Source organism: Equus quagga, chromosome 15, assembly GCF_021613505.1.
Source record: "Equus quagga isolate Etosha38 chromosome 15, UCLA_HA_Equagga_1.0, whole genome shotgun sequence".
NCBI lineage: Eukaryota > Metazoa > Chordata > Mammalia > Perissodactyla > Equidae > Equus > Equus quagga.
Genome location: NC_060281.1, coordinates 58050415 through 58065082, shown reverse-complemented (window position 1 = coordinate 58065082; position 14668 = coordinate 58050415). Strand labels below are relative to the sequence as shown.

Sequence of the window (14668 nt, the reverse complement as noted above, 5' to 3'; positions counted from 1 at the left end):
AAGCGGAAAGGTTAAAGGCTGTTTAATTATTTCAGAGGAGGATACTGAGGGTCTCTAAATTATATCGGTTATAGTGAGATTGGAAAGGAGGTCCAAAATGGCAGTGATGCTGTAAAGAGAATTCATAGGACTGACCAACTGCCTGAATGTAGAGAATGAAGGAAGGTCGAGTGATCATAAAGTCACTTGGTTGTAATGCATATCTTATAAAATTCAAAAGGTATAAACGTATATATAATGAAAATTAAGCCTCTTTTCTCGGTCCCTCATCTCTTATCACTTCTTATACACTTTCTGATATCTGTGTATATGCATAAGCTACATTTATATTCTTGTTAAAAATGTTAAATGTATTTTGACTTAAGCTCTGGACAAAATAAAATATTAGATAAAATAAAAAAGGTTAGCTACTATGCACAGTTATCAATACCTTGTTTTTATCATTTAACAATGTATCTTGGAGATATTCCATGTCAATACTGTAGAGCTGCCTTATTTATTTACTTAGCTAGTCCCCAATTAATAGAAACATATTTCCTGTCTTTGGCTATTACAAATTGTTTAGTGAATATCCTTGTTCGTGCATCATTTTGTACACATACAAACAAGCATATCTATAGGTTTAAATTACTACAAGTGGGATTGCTGAATTAAAGGATATGTACACTTAAAGTGTTGATAGATATCGCCAAATTATCTTCCATAGAGGTTTTACCAGCAATGCCTGTTTCTTCAATCCTCATGATAGTATGATATCAAGCAATATGATCTTTCTCAATCTGTAGAATAAAAAATGTCTAGTTGTCATTTTAATTTGCATTTCTCTGCGACTGAGCATCTTTTTGTAACTTTCAGAGGCATTTGTAATTCTTTTTTGGGGAACTTTTTGTCACTAGCTGGTTCCCATTTCTCTGTTCAGAAGTTGGACTTCTAGGTATGCAATGGAAGGAGAAGAGAACAGGGCCAAAGATGGAACTCTGGGGTCACTGACTGATATGGGATGATTGGAGGATGTGGTTCTTTGAAGGAGACTGAGTAGGAGTGTTCAGAGAGGTGGGAGGAAGGCCAAGAGAGAGGCCATTAGAAACTGAGGGAAGGCACAGTTTCGAAGAGGATGTGACCAGTAGTGTCAAATGTTACAGAGAGTTCAAGTAAGATAAGCACTGAGAAGTGGCCACTGGATCGAGTAAATGGGAGGCCATTGATGACACTATTGCAAATAGTTCCAATGGAATGGTACAGCAGAACCTAGAATCCATTGGATTGAGAAGTGAATGGTTGAGAAAATGAAGATAACAAGTGTTTAATGTTTAAGCCTCAGTGCCTTCTTGAGAAATAAAGAGATAAAGCAATGACAAAGAGCGCTCTAGCTAGATGGGGTTGTCAAGAGTGGGGTGCCTTTTGTTTCAGTGGGAGAAATTTGAGCAATTTTGTGTGCTGAAATGAATGACCTGTAAGGCTTTGGCCTAGGCGAGAAGAAAACTCCCTTTTCCATTGGAACAGGATGCAAGCAGGAAAGATGGATGCCAGTGCACTTAAGATTGAATGTGTGCTATGAGGGGAAGAGGTGAGAATTGGAAGGATTATTACTTGGTCGTTCTAGATCTCTGTGTAAAGAAAGGTAAGTTATTTAAAACGAAAAGTGAGCCATGCGATTTTTGTGATGAAGAAACTAGATTCACTGCATAGAAACTTGGATGATTTATAAATCTTTAACTCCCAGTGGAGGAAAAGTTATTACTTAATAGTATCATAGACATTCACTTTTATTTAAAGAATCTTTGTAGAAGATGAATTAGAAACTCCATGTACTGTTTTTTCTAGTACCAGAGGGTTTGCTCAAATTATATTCCTTTCGTTGGCATTTTGGAGCTTGAGGACAACAGAACTGTTACAACATGAATTTTTAGAGCCTATTTTGTCCACAGTGAAGTGACTGTGAAGGCTGAAGGTCAAGAGTATGATTGATTGGGTGATTAGAATTCCTTTTAAAGCAAATTAGAGGTGGCAGGTTTGCCACTGGCGAAAAGTACTGCAAGGAAATGAATTTCATCAGCATATAAACATCTTGGATCATCAAAAAAGAATTTAATGTTTAAATATAAACACACATACACACACGCACACCGGAATGACCTGCATAGGAATTCCTGTTTGTGATATTTTACACCATAGTGTCTAGCCTGGTTTTTCTGTTAAATAATATATAAGCACTAGATTGAGTCTGTTTTTTATTTTTAATTCAGGGACTGGCACCCTAAATGTTAAATGTGTCAGTTCAGTTTATCTATCTGCTTTCTATATTTGTCTTTATATTTGGGATCTTCTAGGTGTTTGGATTTGTGATTAGGCATTTGTGTTTAGGATCCCTGGCTTAGAAGCAGAAGGCATGGGGGCAGGAAGGAAGCAAGGACCGGTGTTTAGGAAGGGAAGGCAAGGGTAAGGGACCAAGAATGGAGAAGGATATGTAGGAGGTGTCTCTTCTCTTGGAGTGTAAGATATGGCAGTGGTCTGTGGGGAACCAATATTTCTCAGGAACCTAATACATGTCAGACACCAAGCTATGCGCTTTCATGTATGTTACATCCTCACAATAAACTTGGCAAGGTAGATATTGAAATTATTTGTAGTTTCAAAGGAAAAAATGAAAGAAGGTGAGAAGATACCAAAAAAGAATTTCTAAAAGTAAAGAAAAATGGTGATGATGATGATTGTTAGAGATGAGCATTGCTTCAATGTAGCTATTTGGTGTTTTTATTCTAATTTTTTGAGAGGAGAATTTTTTGAGAATTTTTTGAATTTAGGTAGAGTCAAAAAAGATTAAAGTTGGTTGTTAAGCTGGGTATATGGGCGCTAGTTGAATTCTACTTTGTGTGTGCTTGCAAATTTTCATAATAAAATGTTTTTTAAATGATCGAGCAAAGAAGTAAAATAGTCTTGATTGTGATAAAAAGTGAAAATATTTATGAATAGCAGGGGGACTTTCTTTTCTCTTCCCCACTGATAGATGTGTATGATAGCATTAGCCTCTGAAGCTATTTTTGAGGCAAAATTATTAACCATTTAGGAAATAAAGACAATAAAATCAGTTTTAAAAAAATATGGTCATCTCAGCTTTATGTGTGAAGACTGCAGAAATTAGGTAGTTTCTTCATCTTCATCCGTTTGCAGTGGAAATTTTGTCCCAATGAAGGAGCATTTACGCTAGAAGGAAGCCCAGAGCTGGGAGGTGTATAGCTCCACAAGGAGGATCAGAATCTAGTCGGTGAGCTTCTCCTTCTGAACAACACGGTCGTGTGCACTGGAGGGAGCTACAAAGGCAGGACAGTAAGATAGCGGTTAATATTTATGGAGAGTTTATTCTGTGCTGGGCACTCTCTAAACAGTTCACATATATTTAATCCTTACAACAAGTCTAGGAGGGAGAGACTATTCTTTCTTATTTATTTATATATTTTTTAATGTGTTAAAATGTACAAGACATAAAAATTACTATCAACCATTTTTAAGCGTACAATTCAGTGGCATTAAGTCATTCACATGGTTGTGTAAACCATCATTGCCATCCATCTCAGAACTTGTTCATCTTCCACATCTGAAACTCTGTCCCCATTAAACAATACCTCTTCATTCCTCCCTCTCCCAGCCCGTGACAACCACCGTTGTACTTTCTGTCTCTTTTGAGTCTGACTACTCTAGATACCTCATTTAGGTGAAATGACATTGTATTTTTCCTTTTGTGACTGGCTTATTTCACTTGCATAATGTCCTCAAAGTTCATCCATGTTGTAGCATCTATCAAAATTTCCTTCCTTTTTAAGGTTGAATAATATTCCAGTGTGGGGATATACTGTAGTCCCCCCTTATCCGAGGAGGATGTGTTCTAAGACCCCCAGTGATTGGCTGAAACTGCAGATGGGGCCTAACCCTATATATGCTATGTTTCCTATATGTACATACCTATGATTAAGTTTAATTTATAAATTAGGCACAGTAAAAGATTAACAACAATAACTAATAATAAAAGAGAACAATTATAACAGTATACTATCATAAAAGTTATGTGAATTTGGTCTCTCTCTCTCAATACCTTATCGTACTGCACTCACTGTTCTTGTGATGATGTGTGATGATAGATGAAGTGAGGTGAATGACGTAGGCATTGTGACATAGCATTAGGCTACTACTGACTTTCTGACATAGGTCAGAAGGAGAATCAATAGCCATGATGATGTCGGTAGTTGGATGTCAGGATCAGACAATGGTTGGGGGTCCAACAAAGGGATGATTCATACCTTGGGCGGTATGGAACTGCATGGCACAAATTTCATCACGCTATGCAGAACGGCACACAATTTCATGCTTATGAATTGTTTATTTCTGGAATTTTCCTTTTAATATTTTTGGACTGTGGTTGACCATGGGTAGCTGAAACTGCGGAAAGGGAAACCACAGACGAGGGAGTACCATTCTACCACATTTTATCCATTTATCTGTCAATGGACACTTGAGTTGCCTCCACCTTTTGGCTGTTGTGAATATGTTGCTATGAACATGGGTGTACAAATGTGTTTGAGACCTTGCTTTCAACTTTTTTGGGTATATACCCAGAAGCAGAATTGCTGGATCATATGGTAATTCTCTGTTTAATGTTTTTAGGACTAGCCATACTGTTTTCTACAGTGGCTGCACCATTTTACATTCCCATCGGCAGTGCACCAGGGTTCCACTTTTTCTGGATAGGAGGTAGGTGCCATTCTTATTTCAATATTATAGAGGAGGAAGAGAGGCACAGACAGGTTAAATGAGCTCACATAACTAACATATGCAGGTCTGAATTTGAACCCTGCACTCCGACTCCAGAACCTTTGGTATACAGGTAAGATGAGGCACGGAGAGTCTCAGAGACACGATTAAGGGCACTATGCCTAATATAGTGTCTGAGCCTGGGTTTAAACCTAGGCAGCCTGCCTTCAGAATTCACATTGTTACGTACTTTTAGATTTAGGGGTTGGTTTTTCTTTTCTTTTCTTTTTTTTTTTTTTGATAAAAGTACTCTTTAAAAAAATTCCCTATAGTAGAAAGACATTAATCCTTGAATATCTTTATATGGTTTTTTTCCTGCCTTTCTGCTATGTTTTAAAATATTCTGTTATTTAAAATATTATCTTTAAAAATGTATGCCATATGTTTGATTTTCTCTTTATTTAAATTTCTTGGGTAAAATGTTGCCTTTAAATGTTTTGAATAAATATGAATTAATTGTAGTGTCGTGTTTTATACATCTCTGCTCTTCCTACCCCTGCCAGAAGTATGCTTTCGAATAAAACCAAGCAAAACTATTTAAAGCCAGATTTAAATTGGGGGAAACTTGGAGGGTATCATTGGTACAAATTGAGGCCTTTTTAAAAAATTTAAATAAAGTGAGTTTTCTAGTTTTATCAGCAGAGGAGCAACAGCTAGGAAATGTGCCCATTTCTTTAATCCTTGTGTATATTTTGCTAAGATGCTGTGTATTCTCTGTCAAGTAGTGGTCACCAGGGGCTTCGTGGCATTCTGAAAATAGTACTTTCCCTGAGTGATGCTGGCTCAGCTGGGCCTGTGTGTCTGTTCATGTCACAGACTGTCTCCAGAGCCTCCTACATTGCTGCCAGGGAGGTGCCCCTGAAAATAGAGACCGAGGGGCCTCCTTTACCCTGCTTATCTGGGAATGCCCTCTGGGTGGGTGATCTCTTTTATGCTACATTTTAAGGAGGGCCTCTGGGTGTGCATGGCCCTGAGCTCCTCTCCCAGGTTTGGGGGTGAGTGGCTTGTACAGTATACCATCATAGCTCGGGTTACTTTTAGACATAGACTCCTGGTCCCAGCATATGAAGGGTCCACAGTCATGCTCAGATGAACTCTGATGGAGAAGGTATCTTTAGGATAATCTCTAATTCAGTGGTTCAGTCCACCTGAGGAGCTTAAAAAAATAATGATGCCAGAGGCCCACTTGCAGAGATTCTGATGTTACTGGTCTGGTGTGTGCCCTAGCCATTGGGATGCTTAAAAAGCTCACAGGGACCTGCCTGGTGGTGCAGCAGTTAAGTGCGCATGTTCCGCTTTGGCGGCCCGGGGTTTGCCGATTCGGATCCCGGGTGTGGACATGGCACTGCTTGGCAAGCCATGCTGTGGCAGGTGTCCCACATATAAAGTAGAGGAAGATGGGCACAGATGTTAGCTCAGGGCCAGTCTTCCTCAGCAAAAAGAGGAGGATTGGCAGCAGATGTTAGCTCAGGGCTAATATTCCTCAAAAAAAAAAAAAAAGCTTCACAGATGATTCTAGTGTATGGTAAAGGTATAGGACTGTTGCTCCAATTTCTCTTGAGTGCTTTGTTCTGTGGTTTCTAATTACAATTTTTACCATCACAAAATATACAGAAATGTCTTTTCTCAGGGTGTCCTTATTAGCAGGGATTGCTGGAATGTATTCCTCACATACAAAGGGAATCTCTTCTATTTTGTTTATTTGTGGTAGAAAAGTATTTTTGTCTCCTTATGGGGTATGTCTCTGTATTCATACAGTTTAGTGCTAGTTGCTGTAGAGGACACATCTTTACTCTGCAGAGCTTTGAGATTAGGAATACAGAGGAAGGATAGCTATTTGTTCACCTAAATTTCAATACAAGCTCCAGGTCATTTTCAGTGTTGTGATGGCAGTTTCATTTTATAAACTGAAGACTGTAATGATGTCTGAGCTGACATTTCTGAAGTTCCTGAAGGCTTCTCATTTAGACACTTACCACCTCTAGTGCTTGCCCTCCTGTGCATTTAAACACTCAGCCATATCATTACTTTGGGAAATCTGGCTCTGTGTTTGGGTAAACCACATCGTCAGTCTGAAGGGTCTTTGGTTTAGAGGAATGGTTTGTCTGAGCCCTCCTAGGCCCTTGAGTTTGTTTAGAAAGACAGTGACAGGTCTAGTATTGTCCTCCTGGTGTTGGACTGGGAGCTTTAAGGTTATTTGGTTGAAAGGTCATCAAAGTTTAGAGATGAGATTTGGGGTTTGGGGAAATAAGTGTTCTCTTTGTTTTGATTTTGTTTTAAAAATGAGCGTTTAGATATAAAATTTTAAAACTTTGTCATTGTTTGTCATTTATCCATGAGAGCTCTGTCAGCAGTTGAAGCAGAAAGGATGGATCCCTGGTGGCTTTCCTGCTGTGTATCTCTCAAAGGGCTCACTTAAGGGCAGAACTTGATTGGGTTACTCCAGTAGTTGAGGACAAGGACTTCCTACCCAACCCAAAACATTTTCAAATATAGGCAGAGCAGAGGAATACAGACTATATTTCATAGTAGTTGTGGGGACTGGACTGGGAAGATAGCTGTCTTCTCACATTTGTGCGGATTTCTCCCCTTAGGTGAGTGATAGGTGTATGTGGAGGTGGGAGGTGGAACAAGGGCACTGTTAGATGAGAGGGACAGATTCCTTAGATAAAAGGCAAGGGCTCTAGTCATTTCTGATGTCTTAGAAAATGAAGTCTGTGCTTCCCAGGAGGGACTTTAAGGGGCTCTTGGATCAGTTGGTGTGGTTTTTCTAGTCTCTACTCTCATTGGTTTTCCTTATCTCCTTCCCTCTAATTATTCCCTGGCTGTTAACCTCCAGGGGCTGATTAGTTACACATGTCACTAAGAAAAAGTCAAGGGTTATAACAATGGGAGACTTAATTTTCTGTTGCCTTAACTTAGTTTTTAACATGCTGGATATTTGAAATGAAAAAGGCAGCAAGGTATTGGCAAATTCTCTTCAAGAATGTAGCCCATTGTTTTGTGGAGGATGTTCTGCCAGCCCCTCTTCCTGTCCTCATCCCACCCCCACCCCACCTCCTGGGTCTCTCAAAGCCAGAATCATTTCTAAGAGAAACAATTCAGAAATGGTTCCCTTCTAGCAATGATAGTGTGTGTCATCTTCATATAAGAAGTATAGAATCAAATACTATATTATAATAGGATGGGGAGGGGCCACTAATATAACTATAAAACACTTGTGTTTTTGTAAAAGTAACAAACGTTATTCCAATTTTATTGAACATGAGGATAACTTTTACACAGAGGTACTATCAGATGATTACAGTGAACTACCTCCTCTATTTCACTCATTCTCTGTTGAAAAACACAGATGAGTAAGATGTGGTCCTTACCCTCTTAAGAATTTACCAGGGAGCTCCTTCTACCATTTATCTTGGAGCCTTACACTCTTCCATAGTTACCAGTCACGTTCATCCCTCCATCCCCTTCCTTGTCCACTTACACATGCCTTGGTGACAGTTTTCTCACATCTTGGCGCACTTCCTCTTTGGAATGCACTGCTCTCTTTTCATTATGGCACCTACTGCTCCAAGTGTGGTCCTAGGACAGCAGTTTCAGCCCCCCCCCCCCCCGCAATCTGTGTTATAACAAGAACCCCCGGTGACTTGGGTGTACAGAATGTGTTAATATGCAGATTCTATTTCATTATGGCTGGGTGGGGTCTGAGAGTCTGCATTTCTAATGAGCTCTCATGTGATGCTGATGCTGGTCTGTGGACAACACTAGGGATGGCAAGGCTTTGCTCTAGAGAGCCTACCTAATCCTCCCTAGTGTCAGAGAGTAGCAAAGATGTTTGGCCTCCCTGATAATATGCGATAACATAGGTAGCTAACCAAGTACCTCTGGCCTAAATACTCTCATGGGGAGCCAAAGTTACAGAAAAAAAAGTGCCTGCTTACTCTGTGCAAGACACAGCTTTCAGAGCTTTATTAATATACTTGATCCTCACAACTGTCTTATGAGGTGGGATTGGTATTATCTTCAGTTTGCAGATGGGGAGATTGAGGCACAGAGGGGTTAAGTAATTTGGCTAAAGTCACATTAACAAGTGAAAGAGCAGGGCTTTGAATCCAGGCAGTATGGCCTCTGTACCCAAACTTTGAAAGGATTTCTGTGTGCTTCCTCTGTGTCTAAGGTGTCACATTTGCAGGGAAGTAGAGTCAGATCATGGTTCAGAAATGAGTCTGTCTTGGTTGGGTAGTGGGGTGGTTCCAGAAGACAAGCTGAGTACAGGTGTGTGGTAAGGATGGTTTAGCAACAGAGAGTAGGGCCACACTGTACATGTTCAATGGCCAGGATTAGTGGAGGAAGGAGAGGCAGGCAGGGTGCCTGTAGCTGAGGAGCAAGAGGGCATGTGCTGTAAACTTTTATCAAGTACTATAAAGCATCAGATACTGGGGTTTACATTCATTATTTCACTTAAACCTTATAATGATCTTATGGCATAGGTACAAATTTTACAGATAAAGAAACTGAGGTTTAGAGAGATTAAGTAATTTTCCCAAGGTCAACAGAGAGGAGGGTCACATAATTTGAATTTTAAGTCAGTTCTGTCTGATCTCAAAACCTGTTTCGGAAACTTCTTTGCTCTGCTGCCTCCCTGGACAGGGACTCAGAGCAGAAATTAAGATGCAGAGGAGAGATCAGAACTTGGTTATTGACACTGCAATATAAAGAGGTGCTTGGCCCTAGGAATGGGGGCCAAGAGAAGAAGATAAGAGCAGCAAAGCAGAGAACCCACAAAACTCATTCATTGCTGGCTGTTTAAAACTGGACTGGAGCTCCCAAGGAGCTCTCTGTGAAGGACTGGTACCCGGATTGGATGCAGGTTTGAAACTGCATGTGGGGTGGAGTGGCTGCAAGTTTAAATCAGTTTCCATCTGATGATCAATGTTTGTTAGGATTGAACACTCTTCCTGACCTTCTGCATCCTTCATCTCCGAGTTAGCCCAGGAGAGGACAGTCCTGCCGTCACTTTGACTCCTGTTTCTTAGACACACACCTGTGTGGCAGCAGTGGTGGTGCCACACTCCTCTGCTTCACCAGAAGTGAAAGGTGGTTTCTGATTTCTTCCCCTGATCTTTATGGTTATTGTATTTCTTACCACAGTCATTTCTCCTTGCTGCAAATGTGAAACTCTGAGCTTATTTACTTTAAATAATCATACAGCCCTGTGTGATCCCATATAAATCTCTTAAACAGATACTGAAAGTTTATGGTTTGCCTGGGGAATTCTCTGCCTCGGGATGCTTGTAATGGAGGGAATTGACTGGGGTTCACAGATCGGCGCTGCTCATTTTTTGGCAATCATTGACAAGTACACAGCATGTCCAGGTGGCTCTCCGTGAAGCTGTTTTGTGCACACGGCTCTCAGCCCCCTATGCAGTGTGGAATGCCGCTGGTCTCCTTCCTCCCTGGGTGAGATAGCAGGCTGCCGTGTCTGATGTGGCCCCTCTTCTCTTTATCTTTATGATCAAAGGCCTGCATTCCATTTTTTAAAAAAAGGTTATCTTTTAGTAATAGAAGTGTCAGAACTGTATTACGGAAAGCTGAGAAATAGGGAAAAAATATGCTCATTCACCATCCTATAACAGTGATTATCAGTTCTTTAACTTTTCTTCAACGATTTTTACAGAGTTGTACCATATCTGCATTTCTCCTTATTGCTACATAATCTCCACCATTACTATTTTAATGATTGCATAATATTTTGTTGTGATAATGTACCATTAATTAATTCTGTTGTTTACATGTACACTGCTCCCAACTTTTCACAGTTATTAATAACACCACAAGATGTATGTGTGTATATAGCTATTTCTGTATTTTGACTTAGCTTCTTAGGATAGAGTCTCAGGTGTGTCGTTACTAGGTCAAAGAGTATGAACAATTTTATAACTTCTAAAACATACTGCCAGATTGCTTTCCAGAGGAGTGGAACCAATTTACAGAGCCATCACAGTCATTTGTTTCCCAGATGGTGAGTTAGGGTTAGGGATGCAGCCTCTCACAGTAGGAGAGGAGGAGGAAGGGTGTGTGTGTGTGTGTGTTTGCAAAACTCACTGGTTCACTGGTTCATATGTGTATTGATTTAAGCCTCAGTGACTCTATACATTGTTCTCATTAATAGGAATATGCTATGGGTCTAGTGCCAATATAATAGTCACTCAGGTCAGTGTTTAATATAGCAGTGTGCTAGACATGCAGTAAAGCAAGTTATAAATATTTCCTGTTTCCCTGGAATTTGAAATTTTTAAAAAGTTGGCAAAGGTGAATTGACAAGAGCATTCAGTCATTGCGACAAGTTTCTTAGTGGCCTCCTACTTTTTGGGAATACCTAATGATTTGGAGATGAAGGTGGAAGTTGAAGGAGGTTGGTAGAACAGGCGAGGGGAGGGCATTGGAAGTACCTGGGCGTGTGCTCAGAAGTGTGCCTAGTCTGGGCAGCATAAATAATCTCACCTGGTAATTACAGTCTTTCAGCTGCTGAATGGAGTGCTTGTCTTGAAAAGGATTGTGAGGTCACATCTAGCTATTTGTTCTAGAAAATTGCAATTTTATTCAACTTTTTGTATTCCCCTTTGGATGGTAAACATTAAGTGCCTTAAAGTAGAGACTATACCTTTTAAAATTATTACTTTTTATACCCATCCCCTACAGTATCTAGCACATTGTGCACGTAAGTGGTGGTTTTGTGTCTTCTGATTGGATGAATGAATGAATGAGGGAAATTAATACTTTATCTTCATGGTCCCAGGAGTTCTACCAAAGCCCTGTGGTTGAGTAATGGGATCTCACAGTTCTTGTGCTCACATGTAAAACCTGCAGCAGATTTCACAGCGCTAGAGGAAGAGCAAATTTCAGCTGAGAAATTTGGAAAGGGTAATGCCGGAAAAGACCTTAGACTCATATATATTTTCTCCCACATCATCTAATGGGACCTCCTTGTTTGACCGATGAGGAAACTGAACTTACTAAGGCTAAATGTCTTCCCCAAGGTCGCACAGATAGTGGACGATGACTGGGAGCTCAGATCTGGGTCTTTTGGTTCCTGGTTTACTGTCCTGTCTGCTGTGCTGTGTTGGGAGAACGTGGGGTGCTTGTTTTGCTACTCCCACCCACCCGTGTCCTCAACAGATGTGTATTTGGAGTTTTCTTTGCTATATGCCCATGTTCTTCCTCTCTTTGTAGCTTCATAAAAATGTGTTTAGAGTTTGTGACCTTGATGCAATAGTCAGACTGGGGTCCAGAGTAGTAATGGCCTAGAGATTTGTATTGTGAGCCAAGAGATAGTGTGGGATCAAAAGTCTGTTCCATACAAAATTACAGCTTTGCATTATCTCTGAGTTTGAATATGAACTTTTTCCATTTTAAAGGAAGAATGTTAGTTGTGGTACATGATTTGAGTGTGTATTTGCCACAGCTGTGCTCCTAATAAAACTCTCATGATCCATATGCTTGCAGTAGAGATTTAAGGTTGTCAAGGGAGCGTTAAATTTGAGTTGCCTGATTTCTTTTGTGTGACTGAAATCCAAACCTCAAAATTGCATCTACTGGGTAGTGTTTTTTCCTCCTTCCTCTCCATAACCTCTCACCCTCAATATGACAAGCACATTTGGTTATTTAGTTGAAATTCTGAAGCTAAAGGCTTTAATAGGGAAGTGCTCATGGTGAATGTCAAATGAAACGACTGAGAAGACAAAGCAAGAAAGAGAATTAGCAGTCTACTGGTTCTTTAACAGCCGTGTGATTCCACCCTGGGATTTGAATGATTTGTAGATGACTGGACCCTGCTCGGTCCGTGGTGGCTCGAGTCCTCTTGAAATTGATGTTAACCTCATAAGCTGTCACTAGTTGTAGCTACTGGGTAATTGGGTTTGGAATTTATGGGTATTTACATTTCAGGGGGGCATTTACTGTGTTTCTGTAACTTTGGAGTAGAAATGTTTGTCCTTGGTATGACTGAATAGCTTGTTTTATGCATGGTGCTCGAGTGGTTAAAACTGTCTCAGTGTGTAAGCCACTTTCTTTCTGGGAGGGCATAAAGATAATCTAGTTAATCCTACTTGTGGACTGCTGGACAGGATGATTTTTCTTCACATCCCCACTAAACTAGCTCCATACTGTCTTCTGTGCAATAACTGGTAATATGGTTATACAGTAAAGGGAAGTTAGCAGTGTTTCACTGGCTTGACAGTAATAAACATTTTGTTACAGTCTGCTGAGGTCGGCACCTTTTTTACCTTTGTTTGGTCTTGAAGGGATTAAAATTTTTTTCACGATAGCAGCTATTAGCTTGTTCTCAAAAATTTAAAAAATAAGGAAAAATTGAAGTGAGAGAAAATTTTCCCAAGTTCCCTCCACCTGAAGGGAAACTACTTATTACATTTCAAAATTTTCTTTTGTTCTTTTTCTATACGTAATTTTTATGTGGTTATAATTAGACTGATTATGAAAATTTTACCTTTTTTTACTTAACACGTATTTTTTCCTTGTTATTATATAATTTCCTTTATGGAAGCTTAATTTTTCATTGAGAGGGATTTATTAAAATATTTGCTTATTCTGTCAGCATCTGGACCAGAGGCTCAGTTCTTTTTCATCTGTGGGATTTTGCATTGCCCCTGAGTAATGGAGACTGATGTGGGTAGACAGTAGTGGTGGGCTCCCTCCTTCCTTTGAGAGTCATTGATCTGCACCTGTCCAATATTTTCCTGACTGCAAATTATCCTCTGTTGAGCTTTTTGTGCATAAAGCTTTGTATGTATTTAAGATTAGTTCTTTAGGATATTTTCCTAGGGTAGACTTGCTGGCCTAAAAGGATAAACATTTTGATGTTACACATGCACGCGCACACATACACACTAGTTTGCTGTTGTATTATATTGTAAATATTGTTTTCCACAAGTTGATACTAGTAATGTCAAATGGATGAACTATCTGTATACTACATATAACACTGGATATTATTAGCTGTTAAAGCTTTGTTAACTTGACAGGCACAAAATAGCATTGAGTTTTTAATTTCTTTTCTTACTAGTAAGTTTGTGCCTCTTGGCATGTATTTGTTAATTATTTGATTTCCTATTTTGTGAATTACTTCATCTTGGCTTAAAGTTGTGGTGGGTAGGAAGGGGTGGCGCCTGTCAGAATCTTGGTGAGGTGAGCATGTTGAGACACAGAGCTGCCCTTCTGGCTTGATCTTGGCAGGACCCTCCGTTGTGCTTTAGCTTCTGCGTTCCCTGGTGGCAGGCAAGTACTCACTCTATCCACACTGCTTCAGGAAATGAGAATCTTTAAAGACTGAAGTAAAGGGAGGGTGTGAGATGCTACACCGAAATGATAGTATGATTTGTAGCTGTCCAAAGAGTAAGGACAATGTATATGTGCTGACAGAGAAAGAATTCCAGTGCATGTTGTTATTAAAAGCAAGATGTGGTACATGACCCTGTTTGTGGAAAGAATCAAAAAGAATATGTTTTATAGATTAAATAAACACTGCAGGGGCTCCCCCTACCTTTCCAAAAAGGATCACAGGAAACGTAAACTGTTGAAGGAAAAGTGACAGTGACTGAGGTGGAGACCAAGGAGGGATCTGGTTTGAATCATGTATATATGTATATATATGTATATGATCTGTTTTTAATATTAGTTTTAACTCAACAAAAGTGATCTGAGTATGAGATTACCTGGCTTTCTTTCTCTTTTTACTTCTCTGTATTAAAACATACACGCATCTACACAAACGTAATAAATGTTATTTATAAAAAAATTTGTACAAAAGTTTTCTTATTTGTAAATTGCGGTATTGGACTCAGAT

At 39.6% G+C, this 14668-nt stretch overlaps 1 protein-coding gene across 7 annotated transcripts in view; it reads left to right on the top strand.

The window, feature by feature from the left end:
• FARS2 (phenylalanyl-tRNA synthetase 2, mitochondrial) overlaps positions 1-14668 on the top strand; it is a 466868-nt gene that overhangs the window by 25365 nt on the left and 426835 nt on the right. For 6 of the 7 annotated variants that reach the window (XM_046639986.1, XM_046639984.1, XM_046639985.1 and 3 more), the window contains exon 2: positions 4660-4746. The exons of the other annotated variant lie outside the window; for it this stretch is intronic. The gene's annotated coding sequence lies outside the window, so the exon portion shown is untranslated. The remainder of the gene's footprint in view (positions 1-4659; positions 4747-14668) is intronic. 7 annotated transcript variants of the gene reach the window in all.